Source organism: Pinus tabuliformis, chromosome X (assembly GCF_031772625.1).
Source record: "Pinus tabuliformis cultivar Carrire ecotype Pingquan chromosome X, CPIR1, whole genome shotgun sequence".
NCBI classification, from domain to species: Eukaryota; Viridiplantae; Streptophyta; class Pinopsida; order Pinales; family Pinaceae; genus Pinus; species Pinus tabuliformis.
In genome coordinates this window covers 1,345,720,728-1,345,744,595 of record NC_142308.1, presented here as the reverse complement: position 1 = coordinate 1,345,744,595, position 23,868 = coordinate 1,345,720,728, and the positions used below count along the sequence as shown (strand labels likewise).

The 23,868-nt window shown below is 36.1% G+C and overlaps 1 pseudogene; it reads left to right on the top strand.

Annotated features, from left to right (window-relative positions):
* The first annotated feature begins 2,335 nt into the window (after positions 1–2,335).
* On the top strand, positions 2,336–23,662 carry LOC149145057 (cullin-3A pseudogene; annotated as a pseudogene).
* The last annotated feature ends 206 nt before the right edge of the window (positions 23,663–23,868 follow it).

Here is a 23,868-nt window from a genome sequence, read left to right as displayed (position 1 = left end):
TCGATACCACGGGTCAGATGACGATATGAGAAACAGAGACTCATCCAAAATCGATGGTTCAGTTGTTGAATCAATGGAGGTTGAGGGAAGGTCACAAAGTAGCTCGACGAAAATGAGAGATTTCTTTGATTCAGACTCGATGAATTCCAGATCAAACTCCTGCAAAATGACTATCGATTTTGAGTATTTCCCCCACAGAAATTGACGTGACAAAATGTATGTCATAGGGTTGCAATCCGAAATGACAGTGGTCTTCCAGAGAAGGATGTAATGGCGAAATATCTGAACAAATTGCGCAACTGCCAAAGCTAGTTTCTTAACATAGGAGTACTTACTTTCTGTATCATTGAGATTGTGACTCAAATAATAAATTATATGTTCAATCCCATTTTTCTCTTGGACTAAAACCATACCAATGGTTTTATATACAGTGGCGAGATACAGGTAATAGTCGTTTTGATAATTCGGAGAGTACAATAATGACGCTCTAATCAAGGTATCATTAAGAGCATCAAAGGAATCTTGCACAACCTGATCCCAATGGAAGGGTATCCCTTCTTTCAAAATACGTGTAAAACCTTTAGCCATTTTAGCGTAATTCAGAATGAACCTCCTCAGAAAGTTAGCCTTCCCTTGGAGTCTCAGTAACTGTAAAAGATTTGAAGGTGGAGGCAAATCAAGAATCGTCCGAACCTTTAATGGATCAAGTCGAATTTCATCTTTAGACACTACAAATCCAAGCAATCGACCAGAACCAACAAAAAACTCAAATTTGTGTGGATTGAGTCATATCTTGTAGTGTCGGCAGCGTAAAAATATTGATCTCAAATGTTGCAGGTGATCAATCCGCTTTTGTGAATGAGCAGGTAAATCGTCAAGGTAAGGTTGAACAATGTGCTTCATGTCATGGAAGGCATAGTTCATTGCCGTCTCAAATGTAGCCCCTACATTCTTCAAACCAAATTGGAGTTTCCTATACACGAATGTGCCCCATGGACAAATAAAGGCAGTTTTAGATTGGTCCTATGGGCGGATATTGATTTGATTGTAGCCGGAAAAACCATCCATAAAAGAGGATATTTCACATCCGGCACATTCATCAATAATCTGGTCGATAAAAGGAGTAGGATAATTGTCTTTTGGACATGCCTGATTTACATCCCTATAATTGACACACACTCGAATTGTTCCTTGTTTCTTCATGACAAGAACAATGTTGGAAACCTAGTTAGTAAGAGGTAAAGGGTAAATGAAACCAATACGAAAAAGCTTTTCAACTTCTGCTTTAATGGCATCGACTTTCTTTGGATGAATAGGTTGAAGTCGTTGTCGTGTTGGTTTTACATCAGCATACATTTTGATTTCATGTTCAACAATACTAGAGTCAATTCCTGGCATCTCCTCGTATGACCATGTAAATATATCTCTAAATTCACGAAAGAGAGTACGGTAATTATCAAGTTCTGATGGAGAACATGATTTTCCGACATGAATGTTTTCTACAATATTAGGCTTGGTCAAAATATTAATAGAAATCGTTTCTTCAATATTTGACAGGTTTTGCTAAGAACCTATTGTGTCTATGAAAACCGAATTCGAAAGGAAATCAACAACTGAAGAGTGGTTTAGTTCATTTGAATAATATTCAATGTCATCTGGAAGATGGGAACGATGATGATAATCTTCCCAAGGTTCTTCACCTATCATCATTGATTGAATGTTTCCTTCATCCGTAGAATGTATACGTGAAAAAAGATCCGAAGAAGTACCATATTCTAACGAACAGTCTGTTAGTTCCAGTCTTCGCAGCCTGTCACCAGGGATCAAAATGGGTTGTTATTATGTCTGGATTTCAGATATTTTTTGCATAGAATCTTTAGCATAAAACATTTCATAAGTGTGTCCATCAAAAGAATCTCGAAAAGAGCTTTCCAATGGTATATCACACTCCCAAAACCGACTCCTGGTTCAGAAGACATGACCAAATGAATTATTGACTCAAAGGTCTCCCTGCGCCGCAGTTCATGTGTTTAATGATCTTGAGGAAGCTAGGAGATGTCAGTGACAGGATTGTGATAGAGAAGAAGAGAACATAGCATTTGAGGTATATTGCTGTGCTGCTAATCCTCATCTCAACATATGGCGAACTCATTTCTCTGCTTTTATTGAAAGAGATATCCATGAACCTGTGCAGAGGGCATTGTACATTGTTGACAGTGATATTGTTGGTGAAAAGTTTATAGCTACTGGTCTCATGGTTCTAGAAAGAAATACTTGGAGATTTATAGGTATGAATCTTGGGCGAGGCAATTGTTATGGGCTATGATGCCATGCACTACAGATGATTCGGGACATTTTGATGTATATGGATAGAACATATGTTACAAACCCCAACAAAACACTTGTCCATGAACTTGGATTAAATTTGTGGAGAGACCATACAGTTCGTGCTGCAAAAATCAAGGATAGGCTATTGAATACCCTTATTGAACTTGTACGTTGTGAAAGAACTAGAGAAGTCATCAATCAAGGTTTAATGGTAATATCATTAAAATTCTAACAGAGCTTGGGCCTTCTGTTTACCATGACGGTTTTGAGAAACATTTTGTGGAAGAAAGCATCAACTTTTTATTCTATTGAATCTCAATAGTTTATTAAATGCTGTGATTGTGGTGACTATCTATAGAAAGCTGAGAGAAGGTTAAATGAAGAGATAGAGAGGGTTTCACATTATCTTGATTCAAAGAGTGAGGTAAAAATTACAAGTGTTGTTGAGAAAGAAATGATAGCAAATCATATGCAGAGGTTGGTGCACATGAAGAATTCAGGGCTTGTAAGCATGCTTGTGAATGATAAGTATGATGATTTATGATGCATATGCAACTGTTTCGTAGGGTTCTGTTGATGCCTCGAAAATCGCTGCATCAACATTGGGGAAAACCACCCGGTTCAGACCTTAAAGGTAGCTCTTTTTCCGTTTGGTGTGGTGGCTCCGATAGGATATAATGGGACCAGTTTCCCAATGATTTATAAATGAGATGGATATTGTTTGATTTTCTAATATCTAATGGGAATGATGGATGATTTATTCTAAAATGCAACAATATAAATAACTAATTTATCCCCGGAAGTCTTTCACTTAGTGCAATTCTTGATGATTCTTATTGACAAGTAGGCATATAGATGACTCTACTTATAAACAAAAATATTTATTCATATGATAATTACTTTGTTCAAGTAGTTGAAAAAAGTAATAATTAAAACATTATCACACTAATCTTTATATATCATTGACATACATATATATGAAAAATAACAACTCTTAAACATTCAATAGTGATAAGTCAAAGAATTGCTGTGAAAACATATGCATACATCAATAATAGCAAAATGAATGAATGCTAATTCATATAAAATCATGAAGGAAAAACATAGATAGTAGTACCATATGTATTTGAGTCTCCTCCAATATGAATTGCATTCAGATCCCGCTTTTCAACTTGGAAATTCTTTTACAGGAAGCAATAGTGCATATCATATAAAAGTATTCTTCATCAAAACTCAGAATTTAGGTCCAATTTTTATAAAAATAAATATATCGGAAGTACAGTAGTGCAACTTCCGATCCAAGTCTTAATGCAAAAATTTGAGGACTCTTTCTAAAAACATGAAAGGGTCTATACATACTATTAAACTAACAAACTATGAAATAAATGTGCTATGTGTTGGTATAACAAAATCACAAAAAATGTAAAAATATTCTCAAAATAGGCATGTTGCAGTGGGTCAGAATGGTTCATTGCATTGGCTGATCATCTCGTGACTTGAGTTGGCAAATGGCTAGCATCGGTTGAAGTTCTAGTAGATGACTCATGTTTGAGTGTAACTGAATAGTGTATGTGGCATCAGTAATTTCGGGAATCATATGAACGATTGCATCGGTGAGGCATTTCATCACTATCCGCTGACTATGTGGTTTAACAAGGAAAAACCAAAAGGTTTCCCATGTTAAAGTTTGAATTCTTGCGATTAATCTTTCCCTCTACTCCAGCTCCTGTTTCCATATCTGTTTTAATGCTTTTATCGATGGAAGTTTCCCTGGAGTATATTCTGTAATTAAATTTGATAAATAAAGAGTATCTTTAATCAATTCAACTAGATTACTTTTTTCTGATCTGCATCTTAATGTTGCCCTTTCTGTTTTCATTAGTTGAGATTTCCATTCAAGGAATAGGATTTCTTTATGCGATTCCAAAATTTGGAGTAGATTTGCAGCTTTTCCTTCTTTGGTTTCTTGCCAAGAGAAAAACTCTGTTAATCTTTCATCTACTTGCTCCAATTTCTGTCTCACATCAACTGACTTATCAATCATAGATGATGAAATTTCACATAGGGGAAGAACGAGAGAGATATTATGACATAATAAGCTTAACTGATTAGACAATGCTTTGGTAATTTGTAGAGCTTCCGATCTGAATTCTCCCACTTGGGGATATTCTTTGAATCTTTCTATTTGCAGTGATAGTTGAGTAATCTGTTCTTCATTTGAATTTCTCAACTGTTCATTTAATGATCTCAGCTTTCTCAACACTTGGAATAGTTCCTGTTGCTTCTGAATTTCATGTTGATCAATCCTTTGTTTTTCTTTGAGCAATTGCTCATTCAATTGGTCATTTGACTACCTCTGGGCTACTAATTGCTGTTCCAACTGCTCTATCTTCTGTTGTTTCTCTTGTGCCTGTGTTTGTAGCAAAATAATTGGTTGGTCCTTTTCTTTAAGGAAGTTTCTTACCTTCGATGCTTTGTATTTTGTAGCTGCCATGTATGCTTCAGCATACTGAGAAAATATAGTGAGGTCTTCAGAAGGATTGACTTCTTCTCTCCATACCACGTTTGTTATCTCCATTTGTGAAGGCAAAAGAGGAGATTGATCAATTTTCCTCTTTTTTCTTTTTTTTTTGATTATAGCCCTATGCTTAGGGCTGTAGAAGACATCCAAGGGTGGTATTTCTTCTACATGTAGAACAATTTCATCGGATGGATTCTCGGGAATTATTTCTACATCCTTTTGAGTTATGGGTGGGCCGCTAGTTCCCTTAGTTGGAACTGTATTGTTTGCCGATTTATAACCAGTTGTCACCTCAGGTGTGCTGAATCCTTGTATATTTTTAGTATGACTGATGATAGAATCAAATTATTGCCATTCTTTGAGCAGTTTGGGATCAACATAAATACTTGAATCAGTGAGTTTACTATTTTTTCATTTTCCCTACTCTTGCTCTGGCAATTTTTATTTTTCAGGAATCTTTTCAACTACAGGAGTCTTTTCGGCTACTTCCTATTTAGTTTGGCTCTGGGGTTGATCTGTAGGGGTTGTGGCTAATAGGTCCAAAGGCAGAGTTTGAAACCTCTGGTCTCTGAGCCTATTGAATGTTTCTAGCCCCTCTTCTTCATACCTGATCCTGGCCAATCCTTTAACCTGGAAAAATGTTTTCACTGAAGCAAATAAATCATTAAAGTCATCCGCTTCATGATCAAATTTGGAAAGTATAGCTTGAGCGGTGACGTTATGGGCAACCTTTCTTGGGCCGTATTGCCTATTGGGAATGGTGTTGGAAATAATATTGAGAGGGGGGGTGAATCATTATTATTAAATCAATAAAACTTTTTCATTTTCATACTTAGATACATATACACTACTTCAGTTTTTAGAACCCGCGTGTATACACAACTCTGTCTAATGCAACTAGCTTATATCCAGAATACTTATGATTCAGTTAATCCATTGAATGTTGATCTTAGTTACTTAATTAACCATATGAATAGTAAGTAGGTGCAGTAAAATAGAACAGATCATCACACACACAAGAAGCACACATGAACACCATGATATAAGGTGGAAACCCAATGTGGGTGAAAACCACCTGCTGCAAGTCGTCTCTATATTCTTTTAATAATAAACTTCATTTTACAATAATTCTGTACTGGTGCAGTCTTATACCAGTACGCAGGCTTCTACCTGCAGAGGGCCACAACCCTCTCTCGTCTTCCAGACTCTTCTAGATGGGAGCTACAACCCCCTTAGCTCTTGTACTAGCCGATCCATTTACTAGTACGTAGGTGCCTGCCTACTGAATGCTCCAATCTTTACTCGTTCTCCAGCTGCTACTGGAAGGGAGCGACCAACCCCTCTGCACTTGTACTAGCTGATGTACTAGTATGTAGGCGTCAGCCTACAATCTCCTTTCATCCTCCAGGGACCATATTTCATACATTTTCAGACTGGATACTCCTGAAGCACAACACTATAATCTGAAGGCCACGTTTCATCCAATTTTCATACTGGACCCATCAATATCATTGAAGCACAAAACAATCAATACTAGCATCATCAATTTCTGAATCACTGAAACATTGAAACCCTGTCAACAACATAGTCACCAGAACACAGAGCAGACAACAGAACTTTGCAATAACAATCAGACCCAACTGCAACTTCAAACATCATATTTCATAATGTATACGCTACTATGATGAATCAAACCCGCGTACATACGCGCTTTCGCCAAAGCCAACCCGCGTACAGATCTACAAATATTTTTTTCATAACTTTGTAGCTGTACCAGACATCAGTCATACCCTTAACATTTACAAAATCATTGCATGCATCAGTATATAGATCTAAAGTAAACAAGATCAAACCGTATAGAGATGATTCATTCCAAGCCATTAGATCCCAATCTATCCTTAGATCTTGTTCTCCATCAACTGCTGAGATTCATCCTTAGCAAAACATCATGAACCCATTATCTGCATACTAGATCTCATACTTCATCAGATATTCAAGACTTTTCTCAATGCACTTGCCTAATGATCTTCTTCTCCTTTTATAGTCCTAGGCCTTACTCAATACCATGGTCCAAAACCATAACAAATAAATACCATGGACCCAATACTTGGGATCAATTCTTCTGACGAGATACCATGGTCCAAAACCATAGGTTCAAGTACCAAGGACTAAATACCGCGGACCAAAAATAAGTTCTCCCACATGTACGCGCTTTTCCTTGCATGAAAGTGCATATATATGCATACGCATCTTTTCAACAACTAAGCCGCGTGTATACGCGTTTTCGTCATGATGAACCTACGTATATATCTTTTCCTTCATTCTTGTAATCTGTTCATCAATTCCTTGTTATTGACCTGCTGCACTATGATCTGTCATCTGTGTGATTTTCCATCAAGGACAACACTTGTATCATAATGCCAACAATTGGTGGCAAGATTCAGCATTTGAATCTTCTCTGCCTCTTTTTCTACATGCTTGAAATCATGTAAAGTAAAAATGCTACATCGTAGGGGGAATATAGGCCACATTTATTTCTTGGAATCCCTAAGGATTCTTGATGTACCTTCAATAGTTATTTGATATGCCAATTCTCGTGCTAACAATTTATTGGGAACATATAGAGGGAGAACATGGGGTTTAGTGAGACTGCCAAAAAGCCTCACATAGGTAAATTTATCCTCTCCGAACCAACTTATTACTGCTGTCAGATCAATTGCTGCTTCTTGGGATATCCTGAGGGTAGGCTTATTGAAAATAGAATAAAATATAGGTAAAAAAAACCATTGCAAATTCTATACAGGTGATTCTTATAATGTGCGTTCCATAACTGTTTGTGGTAAATATGAATGGGATTCGGATCTTGGGAAGTCCACTTCCATCCAAGTATCAGGAATTCAGAATTAAAACAAATAATATCCAGAATATATGCATTGTAGTAGAAAGGGGGAATGGTCCGGGAAGTTGTATATGCATTCCTTCTATATTCTAATATCTCAGTGGCTAGTCTATCAGACAAAATATTTGCCCAATCCATAACAAAACCATTAATTGCAGCTTCCATTAACGGGACCATATCTATAGTGAATTTTGCTGAATCATGTTGCCCCCACAGTCTACATATCATAGCTTCAGCATAGTAATAAGGAGAAGCTAATGAGTCGACATAATACTTACCCGATGACTCGTGCTTATGTTTCTCCGGGAAATGCCTCCATTGCTTGATCGGGTCTGACTCCAAGTCGTTTTCCTTTGCAAATGCTTCTAGGAATGCCTTGTTGTATTGCTTCTTGGGTGGAGGTAGATGGTACATTTTCCTGAGATCTTTAGGCTTGAATGAGCTGAATATCCTTCCATCTGCCATGGAAAATGTTCTATCTGAAGTTGGGATTTTCTCAACAACCCATCTAACCACATCAGTGTATGGCAAAATTTTGCCCCGCGTTGCTATCCTGTGAAGGAATGAACAAGCCAACTCTTTGAGGGTTCCCTCTGACTTGTTGGTTGAATCAGCTGTGGCCTCCACTTCTAATTCCTCAGGCTCCTATGCTTCTATCAAATTATAAATGCTTTCCTAGCTAGCATTTCCCAGACCGAGACATGTCGTATCTGATATTAATCCCTTCTTGCTCTTTTCTAGTTCTTTGGCTGTAGGAGTTGTTTTGGCCTTCTTAGATTTCTTTTCCATATTCTCTGGATTCATGGATTCGAAGGAACTCTACATAGGCAATTGCAAATCATAATACAAAGATATTGCTGCTGAAAGCCAAATGTGAAAATGAACAGAATTACGGTGATTATTATATGATAAATCAAATGCAGTTAAGAATTACCACGAATGAAATATTTTAAAGGATTTACCCTTAACCGTAAACTTTAATAGCCATTCGAATCGCCAATATGGTGAATTAATACCATAGATACCCATCTCGTCGATATCGTATACATGATTATTTCAAGCGTGTCTTAGGATTTCCTTGATCGGTGATCAGCGATAAATCGCAAATTGCAATTGGGGGTTTCAAAGGGAGAGGCTTTATGACTTGCAACAAATATCTCCAATTGCCGAAAAGTGATATTATAATACAACGGAGTATTATGCATGCAAACTGTTTTAGCGTATGTTTCTCTCTTGAGATGCACGCCTAATTGATTGATCGAAAATCGGGGTTTGGCTTGCGCTTTCTTCCTTTGTTAATGAACATCTCCGATTGCCTATTGCGATATCCTTTATTGGATCGGAAGATTTGCTGAGGCCTTGTGTGTGTCCCTTTGTCATATGATATCTTTGATTACCGATTGCAATTTCTTTTATCAGTTTGGAGGTTTTGACAAGGCTTTGTTTGTGTGTGTCCTTTAGGCATTGCAATATGCGATCTCCGATCACTTTATCACGAGTGTGGAATTATTTATAATATTTTTAAAGCAACACTTTGTTTTTTTATCAAAAGGCTTTATAAAATGGATTATTTACATCAGGCCTTTTGATAAAGGTTTTTCTTGTAATGAGATCAATACCATTTTTATTCATCAACTCACAAATCTAACTAAGTTTATTTTAAAAAAGGGACCCATTTCTTAATAAAGATTTTGTGAAATTTTTTAAAGAAATGGGGGGTTGTTATACAACACAACAATTGGCGATTCACTGGAAGAAACAGTTATCTCGGAGAAATTAGTATAATATCTTAACCTTATTAATATGAAAATCTTAGTGGATAGAGAAAATCTAACATAACTAGGTAATCATAAATTCTGAATATAATGAAAACTATTTTTCTATTTCTTTCTCATCTCAAAATTAAATACATTCTAAGTTTAAGTAAATCTTAATTGGTTGATAATGATAAAACAAGAGACTTTTCCAAATTAGCTTGTATAATGACTCTTTTGTCACAGGTAGAGCCGCTGCTGCCAGCAAACGTTCATAGTCTCCGTAGGGTTACCTTTTAACATTTGAACATTCATTGTTCCATCCATTTCAGAGTATAATTTAAAAGAAAAAAGATATGTTTCCACACTTTTTGTATTACATTTTCTTTTTTCCTTATTACTTTATTTTGTAAGATAAAAAGCCATTGTTTTGTTTTGGTGGCTAGCTATTGACAATGCCATTCACTGGTTGTAATTTAACTGAACAAGCTAGCTCGTGATGAGACCCCTTGTCTTATAATAATAAGCCATTGCCTTGTTTTGGTATGCAATGTTGGTAATGTCAGTTGAACTAGTCCCCTATGATTATGGTAAGCAAGCTCATGATGAGACCTCTTATCTTTTATATCAAATATATTTTAGAATTACACTCTGAAAAATCATAAACTTTGATGGATGGGGTGAATAATTTTCTCCTTAAGAGAACATGGATGACAATTTTGAGAGTTGAAGATGCTAAGTTTATATTAGTCTTTGCTTTCTATTGATAACATTTTTTAGGCTTCTAAAACTTAGAACGATTTACAATATTTTCAAGTTTTGAGAAGATTTTACAAAAATAAAAAGGGTTTTCAGAGTTTAATTATACCTAATTTCCTAGAACTTTTCCTTTTCCTTCAAGGCTTCCATCTATCAAAATTAAATATTATGACTACTTTCTTTTAAGTAACCTTTTCAAAAAAGTAAAGACCAATAGAATGATATTTACAACTTTATCTTCTAAGAGAGAAAATAAACTAATTATGCAGACAAATATAGCTGAAAATTGAATATTTACAAAGTGAGAAGGGGTTACCTCCTTAATTGAATATTTTTTTCAAAATGAGCCCATTGACAAGAAGAGAATCTCTCTTTCCTGATAGATCTTTCAATATGAATGTTGATGGGCCTATTTTCTCACTGATTTGAATTGGTCCGAGCCACATTTTCTGAAATTTAGTGTGTTTTCCTTTGTCCTCATGGGCTTTTTCCCATTTCAAAACAAGATCACCAATTTGTAAATGTTTTGAGCTGGTTGAAGTTGTATCAAAAGAAGACTTAATAATTTGTTGATGCTTTGCATGTGTAATTTAGGCTTTCTCCCTTTCTTCCTCTAATTTCAGGATCTGATCATGTCTCAATTGAATAGAAGATGAGGGATTTTATTCAATAAACTGTAAGGCTAGTGATGGAAGTACTAAGTTTTCTAGTATGAAAACCTCCTTTCCATACACTAGATTAAATGGAGAAGTGCCTATTGAGGCCTTTTGTGTTATATGGTCTGGCCATAGTGAAAATATCAAAGACTTATGCCAATTCTTATGGTTTTGATTAATAATTCTTTTAATGATTTTGATAAGATTCTTATTGGTGGATTCTGCTAAACCATTACCCTGAGGGTAGTAGTTTGCAGAATATTTCAATTTGAATCCTCTTTTGATAGCAAATTCAAGTATGGAATTAATAGAGAAATAAGATGCATTGTCAAAAATAAGAGCATTTGGGACACCAAACCTGGTAATGATGATCTGATATATGAATTCAATGGTTGCCTCAGAGTTTGCTGTCTTCAAAGGAATTGCTTCCACCCACTTAGTAAAGTAATCTGTAGCTGTAAGGATATACCTATGCTGTTTGGATGAATGTGGAATGATTTCTCCAATGATATCCAATCCCCATTGTTCAAAGGGCTGTTCAATGTTGACTGGTTGCAAAGGAAAAGCTGGTTTCCTTTGTCTTCCACTAGTATTTTGACATGTTCTACATTTCCTTACATATTCATGAGTGTCTTTAAATAAGGTGGGCCAATAATACCCATCATGAATAATTTTGTGGGCTATTGTATCAGCTCCAAAATGTCCTCCTGTTGGACCATCATGTAGTTTTCGCAAGACCTTTTGCACTTTAGGTTTTTCTAAGCATCTTAACAAAAATGAATCATAATTCCGTCTAAACAACAAATCATCAACAATCATGAATTTTTTTGCTTTCAATATTATGGCATGTTTATTTTTATAGGAAATATTAGAAGGAGCATATCCATTTTTCAAGTAGAATATCAAATCAACATATTGGGATTCAAGATTAATGGTACTTATCTCATTGATTTCTTCAATACTGTTTGTACCTTCATGTTCCTGAATATTAGAAGCTCCTACTAACAACCTGCAAAAACCTTGGCCTTTGACAATCTTTGCTGGTTTAATTTCCAAATCATATTCTTGTAATGCTGTGACCCAGTTTGCCATTTTTTCTCCCAATTCCCTTTGAACTAGTAACTGTCTTACTGCTGAAAAAGGGACTATAACTTTTATGTGAGCTTTTAAGAGAAAGGGCCTAAAGTGTTTAATGGCTTTATATACAGCAAAGGCTTGCTTTTCAACTTTGGAGTAATTAAGTTCAACACCTTGAAGATTTGAACTATAAAATGAAATTGGTGCTTCCAAGTTTTGATCATTGATTTGTGTCAGGACTGTTGCGTAAGATGAATCAGATGCAAGAGTATATAAAATGAAATGATTTGAAAAATCAGGAGTGTTTAATGCAGGAGCATTTATGATTGCTTGCTTGATTGAATCAAAAGCCTCTCTTTCTATATGTCCCCATTTAAACACTGAGTTTTTCTTGATCATGGTTTGTAATGGTAAAACAATCTATGAAAAATATGGAACAAATCTTTTTACAAAATTAATTTGACCTAAAAAAGATTGCATTGTTCTTTTATTATGTAGAAATGGGATATCAGAAATCTCTTTGATTCTATCTGGATCAATATAAATACTATCCTTTGAAACAATGAACCCCAAGAGTTTACCTTGGTCAAGAGAAAAAATGACTTCTTAGCATTGAGTGAAATGCCATACCTTTTGCAGCGTTCAAAGATTTGTTTCAAATCATGTAAATGACTTGACCTTTTCTTAGATAAAATAGTAATGTCATCCAAATAGACAACCACTGATTTATTGATTAAACCTTTGAATGCTATGTCCATTGCTCTTTGGAACGTAACTCCAGCATTGATTAATCCAAAAGGCATTTTTTGATAGGCATAAGTTCCCCACTTAGTTCTGAAAGTAGTCTTAAGTCTATCATCGGGGTGCATCAAAATTTGGTTATACCCTGAAAAACCATCTAAGAAAGACATTAATTCAGAATCAACTACTGAATGGAGAGTTTGATCCATCATTGTTAGAGGGAAGTTATCTTTTTGACTTGCTTTATTAAGATTTCTGAAATCAATACAAATTCTAATGTTACCATTTTTCTTTCTCACTCGCACCATATTGGACACCCAATTTGAATGTCTGACAGGAAAAATTATCTTAGCTTTCAAGAGTTTGTTTAATTTGGCTTTTATTTGACTCTCGAGGTTAGGATGAATTTTCCTTAATTTCTGCTGTACTGGTTTTTCTTTAGATATCATTGGAATTGTATGTTGTATGATAGAATTATCATATGTTTTCAAATCATCATATTTCCAAGCGAAGACATTTTTGTATATATGCAATAATCTGATAAATGAAATTTTTTCTTCTGAAGTAAGTCCTAGTCCCGGATTGATGTTTTGTGGCTTGTCTTCTGTACCAAGGTTTATTAATTCAAATCTCAAAGTAGAACTTTGAAACTTTGAATTAGTAACCTGTTTAAACCTATCTTTGATGTCATAAAGGTCTTCAAGTTTGACCACTGGTTTAGGCATTGAATTTTCTTCAAGTTTTTCTTTTATTTGAAGATCATGCTCACTTTCATCAATCATTTGATCATCATAGGACTTATCATAAGTTAAGAAAATTAAAATGTCATCGTCATGATTGAATACTCACCAGTTAGTGACATTATCAGGAATCGATGGTTTGAAAATTAACTCTACTTAAAATATATCAGGACTATAATCTTCAGGTGGAAGGAGCTTAGAAGCAACATTGGCTAATAAATCTGCTACTGCATTCTGGGATCTAGGAACGGGAGAAATATTAAATGCTAGAAAATGAGATACAAGGTCTTGTACTAAGGATTGATAATGTTTAAGGTGACTAGAAAGAAAATGTATAGTATTTCTAACTTGTTTTATAATAATTTCAGAGTCACCAAACACTTTCAAATATTGTACCTTAAGACCAATTGCTTTATAAAGTCCTCGAATCAAGGCTTCATATTTAGCAGTATTGTTTGTGCACTCAAATTCTAATCTACACGATAACATGGTCTTTTCTCCCTCAGGACTAACTAAAATACATCCTGCTCCTGCACCTTCATTAGATTTAGACCCATCAAAATATAATGACCAAAATAAAAGGTTTATCTACAATTTTATTTGCAGTTTCTTCTTCAGTTTTAACACACTTTGATGTATATATTTGAGCAAAATTTTCAATTTGAATGTGAAATTATTAACTGAGAAAGGTGATGATTGAGCAGTAAAATTACCAAAGAATGATTCAAATGAATAGTTACCAAGAATGTTATTGTTGAATGCTATAGGCTGGTTTTCTTGTTCAAACTCTGTTACAGTATGAGTCATATGCTTTTCCCGATCAATCTTAATCTGATTTGGATTTCCTTTATAGGGAAGCCACATGTGAGACCAATCGGTAGAAATGTAACCATGAAGTTTCTTAGATCAGTCTCTACTTAAAATCAAACCATAGAACTCAAGAACTTCAACAATTAAAATGTCAATTCTCTGTACCACTTTTGGATTAGTGGATAACCTAATGGTAACTGAGTTGATTTCTCCTAATACTTGGACCTTAGTTCTATCCAACTGGACAATATGGATTGCAGACTTTTGGGGTTCAATATTCAGTTTAGAACAAACTGAGGCTGGCATTATATTTGAGGAAGCCACTAAGTCTATCAAGCAATTGTGCAGATTTCTATTATAAATCTCGTAAGTCAGGAGAAAAGGAGTATGGGAATTTGATCTATCTCCGATTAGAACAACATCAGTAGCTTCTATTCTATCGGGTGGTGGTTTATTTGTCACATTAGCAGCTTTGGACAATACAATATTTGGAAGCGGAGAAGAAGGTATTGCATCTAATTCCTTAAGTAGTAATTTTTGTTGATGTTTGATTTTACTAAGTTCAAACATAGTGATATTTGCCTTCATTTTCTTCATGTCTTCAATAATGTTGTAATCCATAGAGTCTGCAACTACTAATGTTTTAGACGTTGAAGGTGGATTGGAAACTGATGGCTAATTTTGAGTAGGTGTCGCTGTAGACTTCTTTGTGGGAGCTTTTTCTTTAGTAGTGGTACCCATGTTATTTTTCTTCTGAGTTTCTTGAACAGGTTATGGAGTGCTTTTACTCCTGGTACTTACTGGGAAAGCTTCCTGTTCATTTTTAGTATCAGAATTGGGCAAAATAAAGTCCCACATCCCATGACATTCTATAGTTACCTCTTCTTCAGTTTCTTTAGATGATAAGACTGTATCTTCTTCTTCATCGTCCTTGGGGTCTGACTCAGCGTTGGATATAGAATTAGGGGGTTTTGATTCTGGGTTCTTAAAGTTTCTAAATGGATTTTTAGTTGAAGTCTCAGCTACTTGCTTCTTGATTTATATCATTTCATTTGACATAGTATTTAGAACTTTTTGGAGACCTTCCATATCATATGGATCTTTAGCCATTTTTTTTTTCGAATCATCTTTGAAGGAGACTTTTTTAGATTTTCTATCTTCAAGAGCAGCTTTCTTTTCTAAGGCAATAATATGTTTTTCTATGGCAAGTGCCTCTTTCATATTTTCTGCTAGAGTAGGTTTTGCAACTCCATCGACGAAGATAGCTATGTTTGAAGGCAAAACTGTTATATACCATTTACTTCTAACTTGTTCACTAGGTTTAGAGGCAGTAGGAATCTTATTTAAGAGTTTATTAAATCGTGAATTAAACTCTTTAATGGGCTCTCTAGACTCTGTTCTAAGATTTCAAAGATCATTGATTAACGTTTCTACAAATCTGTCATAACCATATTTAGTTAAGAACTGTTCTTGAAAAATATTCCAACTAGTAATGGATCCTGATGGTAAGGAAAAGTACCAAGTCCCGGCTGATCCTTGTAGGGTATAAGGGAAAAGTCTGACAACCACATCTTCCTCAGTAACCCCTTTAAGTTGACTAACAACATAAAGTTGTTTATGTGTTCATCTTCCTGTATGATTGCACCTGGGTTGAATTTTGGCAACCATTTTTCACGATGAGCTGGCAATGGGTGCAAAGGTGCAAGCATTGTGACTGCACTAGGATTGTTCCATGGGTTTTGTGCCATTGTCGAGCTACTAATAGATGATAGTGCCGATGAAGTTCTAGATGGTTGGGAAGGAGTAGATATTGAGGTTTGAGAAGGTTGAGAAACAGATGTTGAAGTTCTAGTACCCTGTTGAACAACAATCTGGAGTGGAGGAGTGGATGGTTGACTTCGCACTGGAGAAGATGAAATGGATGATGATGATGAGAAAGTTTCACTATCAGACCCTTCAGTTGTCTTCCTTGCTCATTTCCTTTTAGGCAAAGGTAACTCAGTAGGTTCAATACCAAGCTTTTCACTTTGAAGTTTGGTGAGGGGGTGAGAAGGAATGAATTGTGAAGTTACACTGCCTTAAGATAACTCAAATTCTGTGGTGATATTGAAAATCCTTGAAGTTTGTGGATTAGAGACTGTACTTTGGGAGATTCTAGAGTTAATTTATCTGAGATATTTTGGGGTTGAGCAGTGGTTGTTGATTTCTCAGCTTCTTGCTTGAAAACCAGAGTTTCAGCATGCAAGGGAGAAGTCGGAGGTGAGGTGGAGGGAGATTTACTCTCAGAATGGATTGTAGATTTGGGTTTGCTCACCATTCACAGTTCATGCCCTCCTTCTAGCACCAAAAATTTTGATGCCTCGAAAATCACTGCATCAACATCGGGGAAAACCACCCGGTCCGGACCTTAAAGGCAACTCATTTTCTGTTTGGTGTGGTGGCTTCGACTGGATATAATGGGACCAATTTCCTAATGATTTATAAATAGGATAGATAAGTGATTGGTTTTCTAATATCTAATGGGAATGATGGACGATTTATTCTAAAATGCAACAATATAAATAACTAATTTATCCTGGGAATTCTTTCACTTAGTGCAATTCTTGATGATTCTTATTGATAAGTAGGCATATAGATGACTCTACTTATAAACAAAAATATTTATTCGTATGATAATTACTTTGTTCAAGTAGTTGAAAAAAGTAATAATTAAAACATTATCACACTAATATTTATATATCATTGACACACATATATATGAAAAATAACAACTCTTAAACATTCAATAGTGATAAGTCAAAGAATTGCTGTGAAAACATATGCATACATCAATAATAGCAAAATGAATAAATGCTGGTTCACATAAAAACATGAAGCAAAAGCATAGATAGTAGTACCATATGTATTTGAGTCTCTTCCAACATGGATTGCATTTAGATCCTGCACTTCAACTTGGAAATTCTTTTACAGGAAGCAATAGTGCATATCATATAAAAGTGTTCTTCATCAAAACTCAGAATTTAGGTCTAGTTTTTATAAAAATAAATATATCGGAAGCACAGTAGTGCAACTTCCGATCCAAGTCTTAATACAAAAATTTGAGGACCCTTTCTAAAAACATGAAAGGGTCTATAAATACTATTAAACTAACAAACTATGAAATAAATGTGCTATGTGCTGGTATAACCAAATCACAAAAAATGTGAAAATCTTCTCAAAATAGGCATGTTGCAGTCGGTCAGAATGGTTCATTGCATTGGTTGATCATCTCATGACTTGAGTTGACAAATGGCTAGCATCGGTTGAAGTTCTGGCGGATGACTCATGTTTGAGTGTAACTGAGCAGTGTATGTGGCATCAGTAATTTTGGGAATCATATGACCGATTGCATCGGTGAGGCATTTCATCGCTGTCCGCTGACTATGTGGTTTAACAAGGAAAAACCAAAAGGTTTCCCATGTTAAAGTTTGAATTCCTACGATTAATCTTTCCCTCTTCTCCAACTCCTGTTTCCATGTCTGTTCTAATGCTTTTATCGATGGAAGTTTCCCTGGAGTACATTCTGTAATTAAATTTGATAAATAAAGAGTATCATTAATCAATTCAACCAGATTACTTGTTGCTGATCTGCATCTTGATGTCGCTCTTTCTGCTTTCATTAGTTGAGATTGCCATTCAAGGAATAGGATTTCTTTATGCGATTCCAGAATTTGGGGTAGATTTGCAGCTTTTCCTTCTTTGGTTTCTTGCCAAGAGAGAAACTCTGTTAATCTTTCATCTGCTTGCTCCAATTTCTATCTCACATCAATTGACTTATCAATCATAGATGACGAAATTTCACATAGGGGAAGAATGAGAGAGATATTATGACATAATAAGCTCAATTGATTAGACAATGCTTTGGTAATTTGCAGAGCTTCTGATCTGAATTCTCCCACTTGGGGATATTTTTTGAATTTTTCTATTTGCAGTGATAGTTGAGCGATCTGTTCTTCTTTTGATTTTCTCAACTATTCATTTAATGATCGTAGCTTGCTCAATGCTTGGGATAGTTCCTGTTGCTTCTGAATTGCATGTTGATCAATCCTTTGTTTTTCTTTGAGAAATTGCTCATTTGACTACCTTTGGGCTGCTAACTGCTTTTCCAACTGCTCTATCTTCTGTTGTTTCTCTTGTACCTGTGTTTCCAGCAAAATAATTGCTTGGTCCTTTTCTTTAAGCAAGTTGCTTACCTCCGATGCTTTGTCTATTGTAGCTACCGTGTATGCTCCAGCATACTGAGAAAGTTTAGTGAGGTCTTCAGAGGGATTGATTTCTTCTCTCCATACCACGTTTGTTATCTCCATTTGTGAAGGAAAAAGAGGAGATTGATCAATTTTCCTCTTTTTTCTTTGTCTTTTGATTACAGTTCTAAGCATAGGGCTATAGAAGACATCCAAGGGTGGTATTTCTTCTACATATAGAACAATTTCATCAGATGGATTCTTAGGAATTATTTCTACATCCTTTTGAGTTATGGGTGGGCCGCTAGTTCCCTCAGTTGGAACTGTATTGATTGTTGATTTCTGACCAGTTGTCACCTCAGGTGTGCTGAATCCTTATAGATTTTCAGTATTATTGATGATAGAATCAAATTGTTGCCATTCTTTGAGCAGTTTGGGATCAACATAAATACTTGAATCAATGAGTTCACTACTTTTTCCTTGTCCTTGCTCCTGCTCTGGCAATTTTTCTTTTTTAAGGAATCTTTTCAACTACAGGAGTCTTGTCGGCTGCTTCCTGTTCAGTTTGGCTCTGGGGCTGATATATAGGGGTTGTGGCTAATAGGTCCAAAGGCAGAGTTTGCAACCTCTGGTCTCTGAGCCTATTGAATGTTTCTAGCCCCTCTTCTTCATACCTGATCCTGGCCAATCCTTTAACCTGGAAAAATGTTTCGGCTGAAGAAAATAAATCATCAAAGTCATCCACTTCATGATCGAATTTGGTAAGTTTAGCTTGAGCGGTGACGTTATGGGCAACCTTTCTTGGGTCATATTGCCTATTGGGAATGGTGGCAAGATTCAACATCTGAATCTTCTCTGCCTCTTTTTCTACATGCTTGTAATCATGTAAAGTAAAAATGTCACATCGTAGGGGGAATATAGGCCACATATGTTTCTTGGAATCCCTAAGGATTCTTGATGTCCCTTCAACAGTTATCTGATATGCCAATTCTTGTGCTAACAATTTATCGAGAACATATAGAGGGAGAACATGGGGTTTAGTGAGACTGCCAAAAAGCCTCACATAGGTAAATTTCTCCTCTCCGAACCAGCTTCCTACTGCTGTCAGATCAATTGCTACTTCTTGGGATATCCTGGGGGCAGGCTTATTGAAAATAGAATAAAATACAGGTAAAACAAAACCATTGCAAATTCTGTATAGGTGATTCTTATAATGTGCCTTCCACAACTGTTTGTGGTAAATATGAATGGGATTCGGATCTTGGGAAGTCCATTTCCATCCGAGTATCGGGAATTCAGAATTAAAACAAATAATATCCAGAATATATGCACTGTAGTAGAAAGGGGGAATGGTTTAGGAAGTTGTATATGCATTCCTTCTATATTCTAATATCTCAGTGGCTAGTCTATCAGAAAAAATATTTTCCCAATCCATAACAGAACCATTAATTGCAGCGTCCATTAATGAGACCATATCTATAGTGAATTTTGTTGAATCATGTTGCCCCCATAGTCTACACATCATAGCTCCAGTATAGCAATAAGGAGAAGCTAATGAGTCGATAGAATACTTACCTAATGACTCGTGCTTATGTTTCTCTAGGAAATGCCTCCATTGCCTGATCGGGTCCGACTCCAAGTTGTTTTCCTTTGCAAATGATTCTAGGAATGTCTTGTTGTATCACTTCTCAGGTGGAGGTAGATGGTACATTTGCCTGAGATCTTCAAGCTTGAATGAGCTGAATATCCTTCCATCTGCCATGGAAAATGTTCTATCTAAAGTTGGGATTTTCTCAACAACCCATCTAACCACATCAGTGTATGGAAAAATTTTGCCCCGCGCTACTATCCTGTGAAGGAATGAACAAGCAAACTCTTTAAGGGTTCCCTCTGACTTGTTGGTTGTGTTGAAAAGTGTGCAACAAGAAATGCTTGTTGAGAATGCAATAAGATGAAGGAGCTTAGTGGAAAGGAGTCGCCTTCACTAAGTGGGCCCGCAGGTAAATTATGGCGCAAGATCTATTTTTGGATCACAGCAGGAGTGATCACAGCAGGAGCGATCACAATAGGGGTGATCATAGTAGGAGTGATCACAGCAGGATTGATCAGAGTCTATTTTTAGATTACTAGTCAAAAATAGAAAAGTCAAATATTATTGTCTCATAATAATATTTAGACTGTAAACTTTATCTTATCCTCTTGGAGCACTTCAGTTTGAGCTACAGATGTGGCATATGCAACTGTCAGAAGGAAATACACTTTCTTTGTGAGTCAGTTGAGTTGTTGCATGTAGGACTTCAGTTAGAACTCAAGCAGTTGAGTTTCGTGGAGTTGATTATGGAGTTGATGGAGTTGTGTTCAGTTTGACTTGGTTAAACTAGTTGTATTTAGTCTAACTGATCAATAGACTAAGTGATGAGTTGTGTGAATTAGTTATTAATTAACTCACTAATTATTAACTCATAATGCAACTGAAGAATACATCAGTTAACTCAGTGCATGTACAATTCAGTGGAGACAGGTGTTAGAGGTTGAGATTGCTATCAGTTGTGCATGAGATTGTGCACATGCATGGGATTGAGTTATGCCAATGATCTCTGCGTAGTGTGGGCCAATACCAAGTGAAATATAGCTTGTGCTCACGTGATTTATAGTGTGGGTGACTTTCACAAGGTAAAATCGAGTTTGGATCAGCCATTCTCATTCATTCTCTTGCAGGATTGTGCAGTGGAGGCAGGCAAAGCAACGGGGGAGATTTGGAGATCAAATCTAAGCTAGTTTTGTGTGTAACAGGTGGAGATAGTGCTGGATACTTGTGAGGAGTATTGTACTATGTAATGTTACATGTTCTCAATCATTAATATACAGATAGTGTGGGGTTTTCAGCGGTAAGCTTTCCCCGGGTTACATACTGTGTTAATGTGTGCATGCAATTGATGTTTCATTGTTTTTATTGCTGCTAAATTGATGATCAACGTAGAGGAGGTTATGTATTATGCATGTATTCCGCAATAGTGTATAATCGGGATAATCTCTGTGAATAAGTGTCATATTATTCAAAATTTGTACAGGTTGAATCAGTTGTGGCTTCCACTTCTAATTCCTCATACTCCTCTGCTTCTATGAAATTATAAATGCTTTCCCAGCTAGCATTTCCTAGGCCGAGACATGTCGTATATGATATTAATCCCTTCTTGCTCTTTTCTGGTTCTTTGGTTGCAGCAGTTGTTTTGGCCTTCTTAGATTTCTTTCCCATCTTCTCGGGATTCATGGATTCAAAGGAACTCTGCACAGGCAATTGCAAACCGTAATACAGAGATATTGCCGCTGAAAGCCAAATATGAAAAATGAACAAAATTACGGTGATTGTCATATGATAAATCAAATGCAGTTAAGAATTACCACGAATGAAATATTTTAAAGGATTTACCCTTAACTATAAAATTTAATAGCCGTTCAAACCGCCAATCATGGTGAATTAATACCATAAATACCCATCTCGTCGATCGTATACATGATTATTTCAAGTGTGTCTTAGGATTTCCTCGATCAGCTATCAGCGATAAATCGCAAATTGCAGTCGGGGGTTTCAAAGGGAGAGTATTTATGATTTGCAACAAATATCTCTGATTGCCGAAAAGTGATAATATAATACAACCGAGTATTATGCATGCAAACTATTTTAGCGTATGTTTCCCTCTTGAGATGCACGCCTAATTGATTGATTGGAAATCAGGGTTTGGCTTGCGATTTATTCCTTTGTTAACAAACATCTCCGATTTCATATTGCGATATCCTTTATTGGATCGAAAGATTTGCTGAGGCCTTGTGTGTGTCCCTTTGTCATATGATATTTCCGATTACCGATTGCGATTTCCTTTATCGGTTCGGAGGTTTTGACGAGGCTTTGTTTGTGTGTGTCATTTAGTAATTGTGATATGCGATCTGCGATCGCTTTATCACAAGTGTGAAATTATTTATAATATTTTTAAAGGAACACTTTGTTTTTTATCAAAAGGCTTTATAAAATGGATTATTTACATCGGGCCTTTTGATAAAGGTTTTTCTTGTAATGAGGTCAATACCAGTTTTATTCATCAACTCACTAATCTAACTAAGTTTATTTTAAAAAAGGGACCCATTTCTTAATAAATATTTTGTGAATTTTTTTAAAGAAATGGGGGGTTGTTGTACAACACAACAGGTTCCTATAGGACTTCCTACAATCTGAGATGTAATGACTACCTATTTACTTGAAACAGGGAAATAGTTAGTCACTGACCTAGAGAAACTGAAAGATCCAGTGGAATTTGTGCAATGCCTTCTTGATGAGAAGGACAAGTACGATAAGATTATAAGTGAGGCTTTCAACAATGATAAAACCTTCCAGAATGCCTTAAATTCATCTTCTGAGTATTTCATCAATTTGAATGCAAGGTCACCCGAGTTTATTTCTTTATTTGTTGATGACAAGCTTCGAAAAGGCCTCAAAGGGGTCAATGAGGAAGATGTTGAAGTGGTTTTGGACAAAGTGATGATGTTGTTCTGGTATCTTCAAGAGAAGGATGTCTTTGAGAAGTACTACAAGCAGCACTTGGCTAAGAGACTTCTATCAAGAAAGATTGTTTCAGATGATGCAGAGTGGAGCCTAATTGTAAAATTGAAGACAAAATGTGGTTATCAGTTCACATCAAAATTAGAAGGTATGTTCACAGGTATGAAGACTTTTCGTGACACGATGCAAGGGTTTACTGCAATGTTGGCTGCATCTAGTGAAAGCAATGAAGTTCCTATTCTGGCTGTTCAGGTTCTCACGACAGGTTCTTGGCCAACACAAAATGGTGCTAGGTGCAACTTGCCTAAAGAAATCTTGGCAGTATGTGACAAGTTAAGGCATTCCATCTTAGCACTCATACAGGCCGAAGGTTGACATGGCAGACAAACATGGGAACAACAGACCTAAAAGCAACCTTTGGAAAGGGTCAGAAACATGAACTTAATGTCTCAACTTATTAGATGTGTATTCTTATACTTTTTAATTCAGCAGAGCGCTTGAGTTACAAAGACATTGAAGCCAGCTCCAAAATTTCATATGCCCTGCATCAAAAATCACAAATTTTATTTAAAAAATTAAGAGCCAAAGGCCCTGCTTAGCTCCAAAGTCCATGCATCCTTGCATCCACAACACACACAAGTAAAAAAATCGAAGCCAAGCCAATTTGGATGTGGTGCTGCGCTTTTAGCTGTGGTGCTGCACTTCTGGAGTGTGGCCCTACGCGCATCGTTTACACCTGGGAAACAAGTCAAATGCTTCCTTTAGGGTTAGATTAATCGTTTGACACCTGCATGTGAAGGATAAC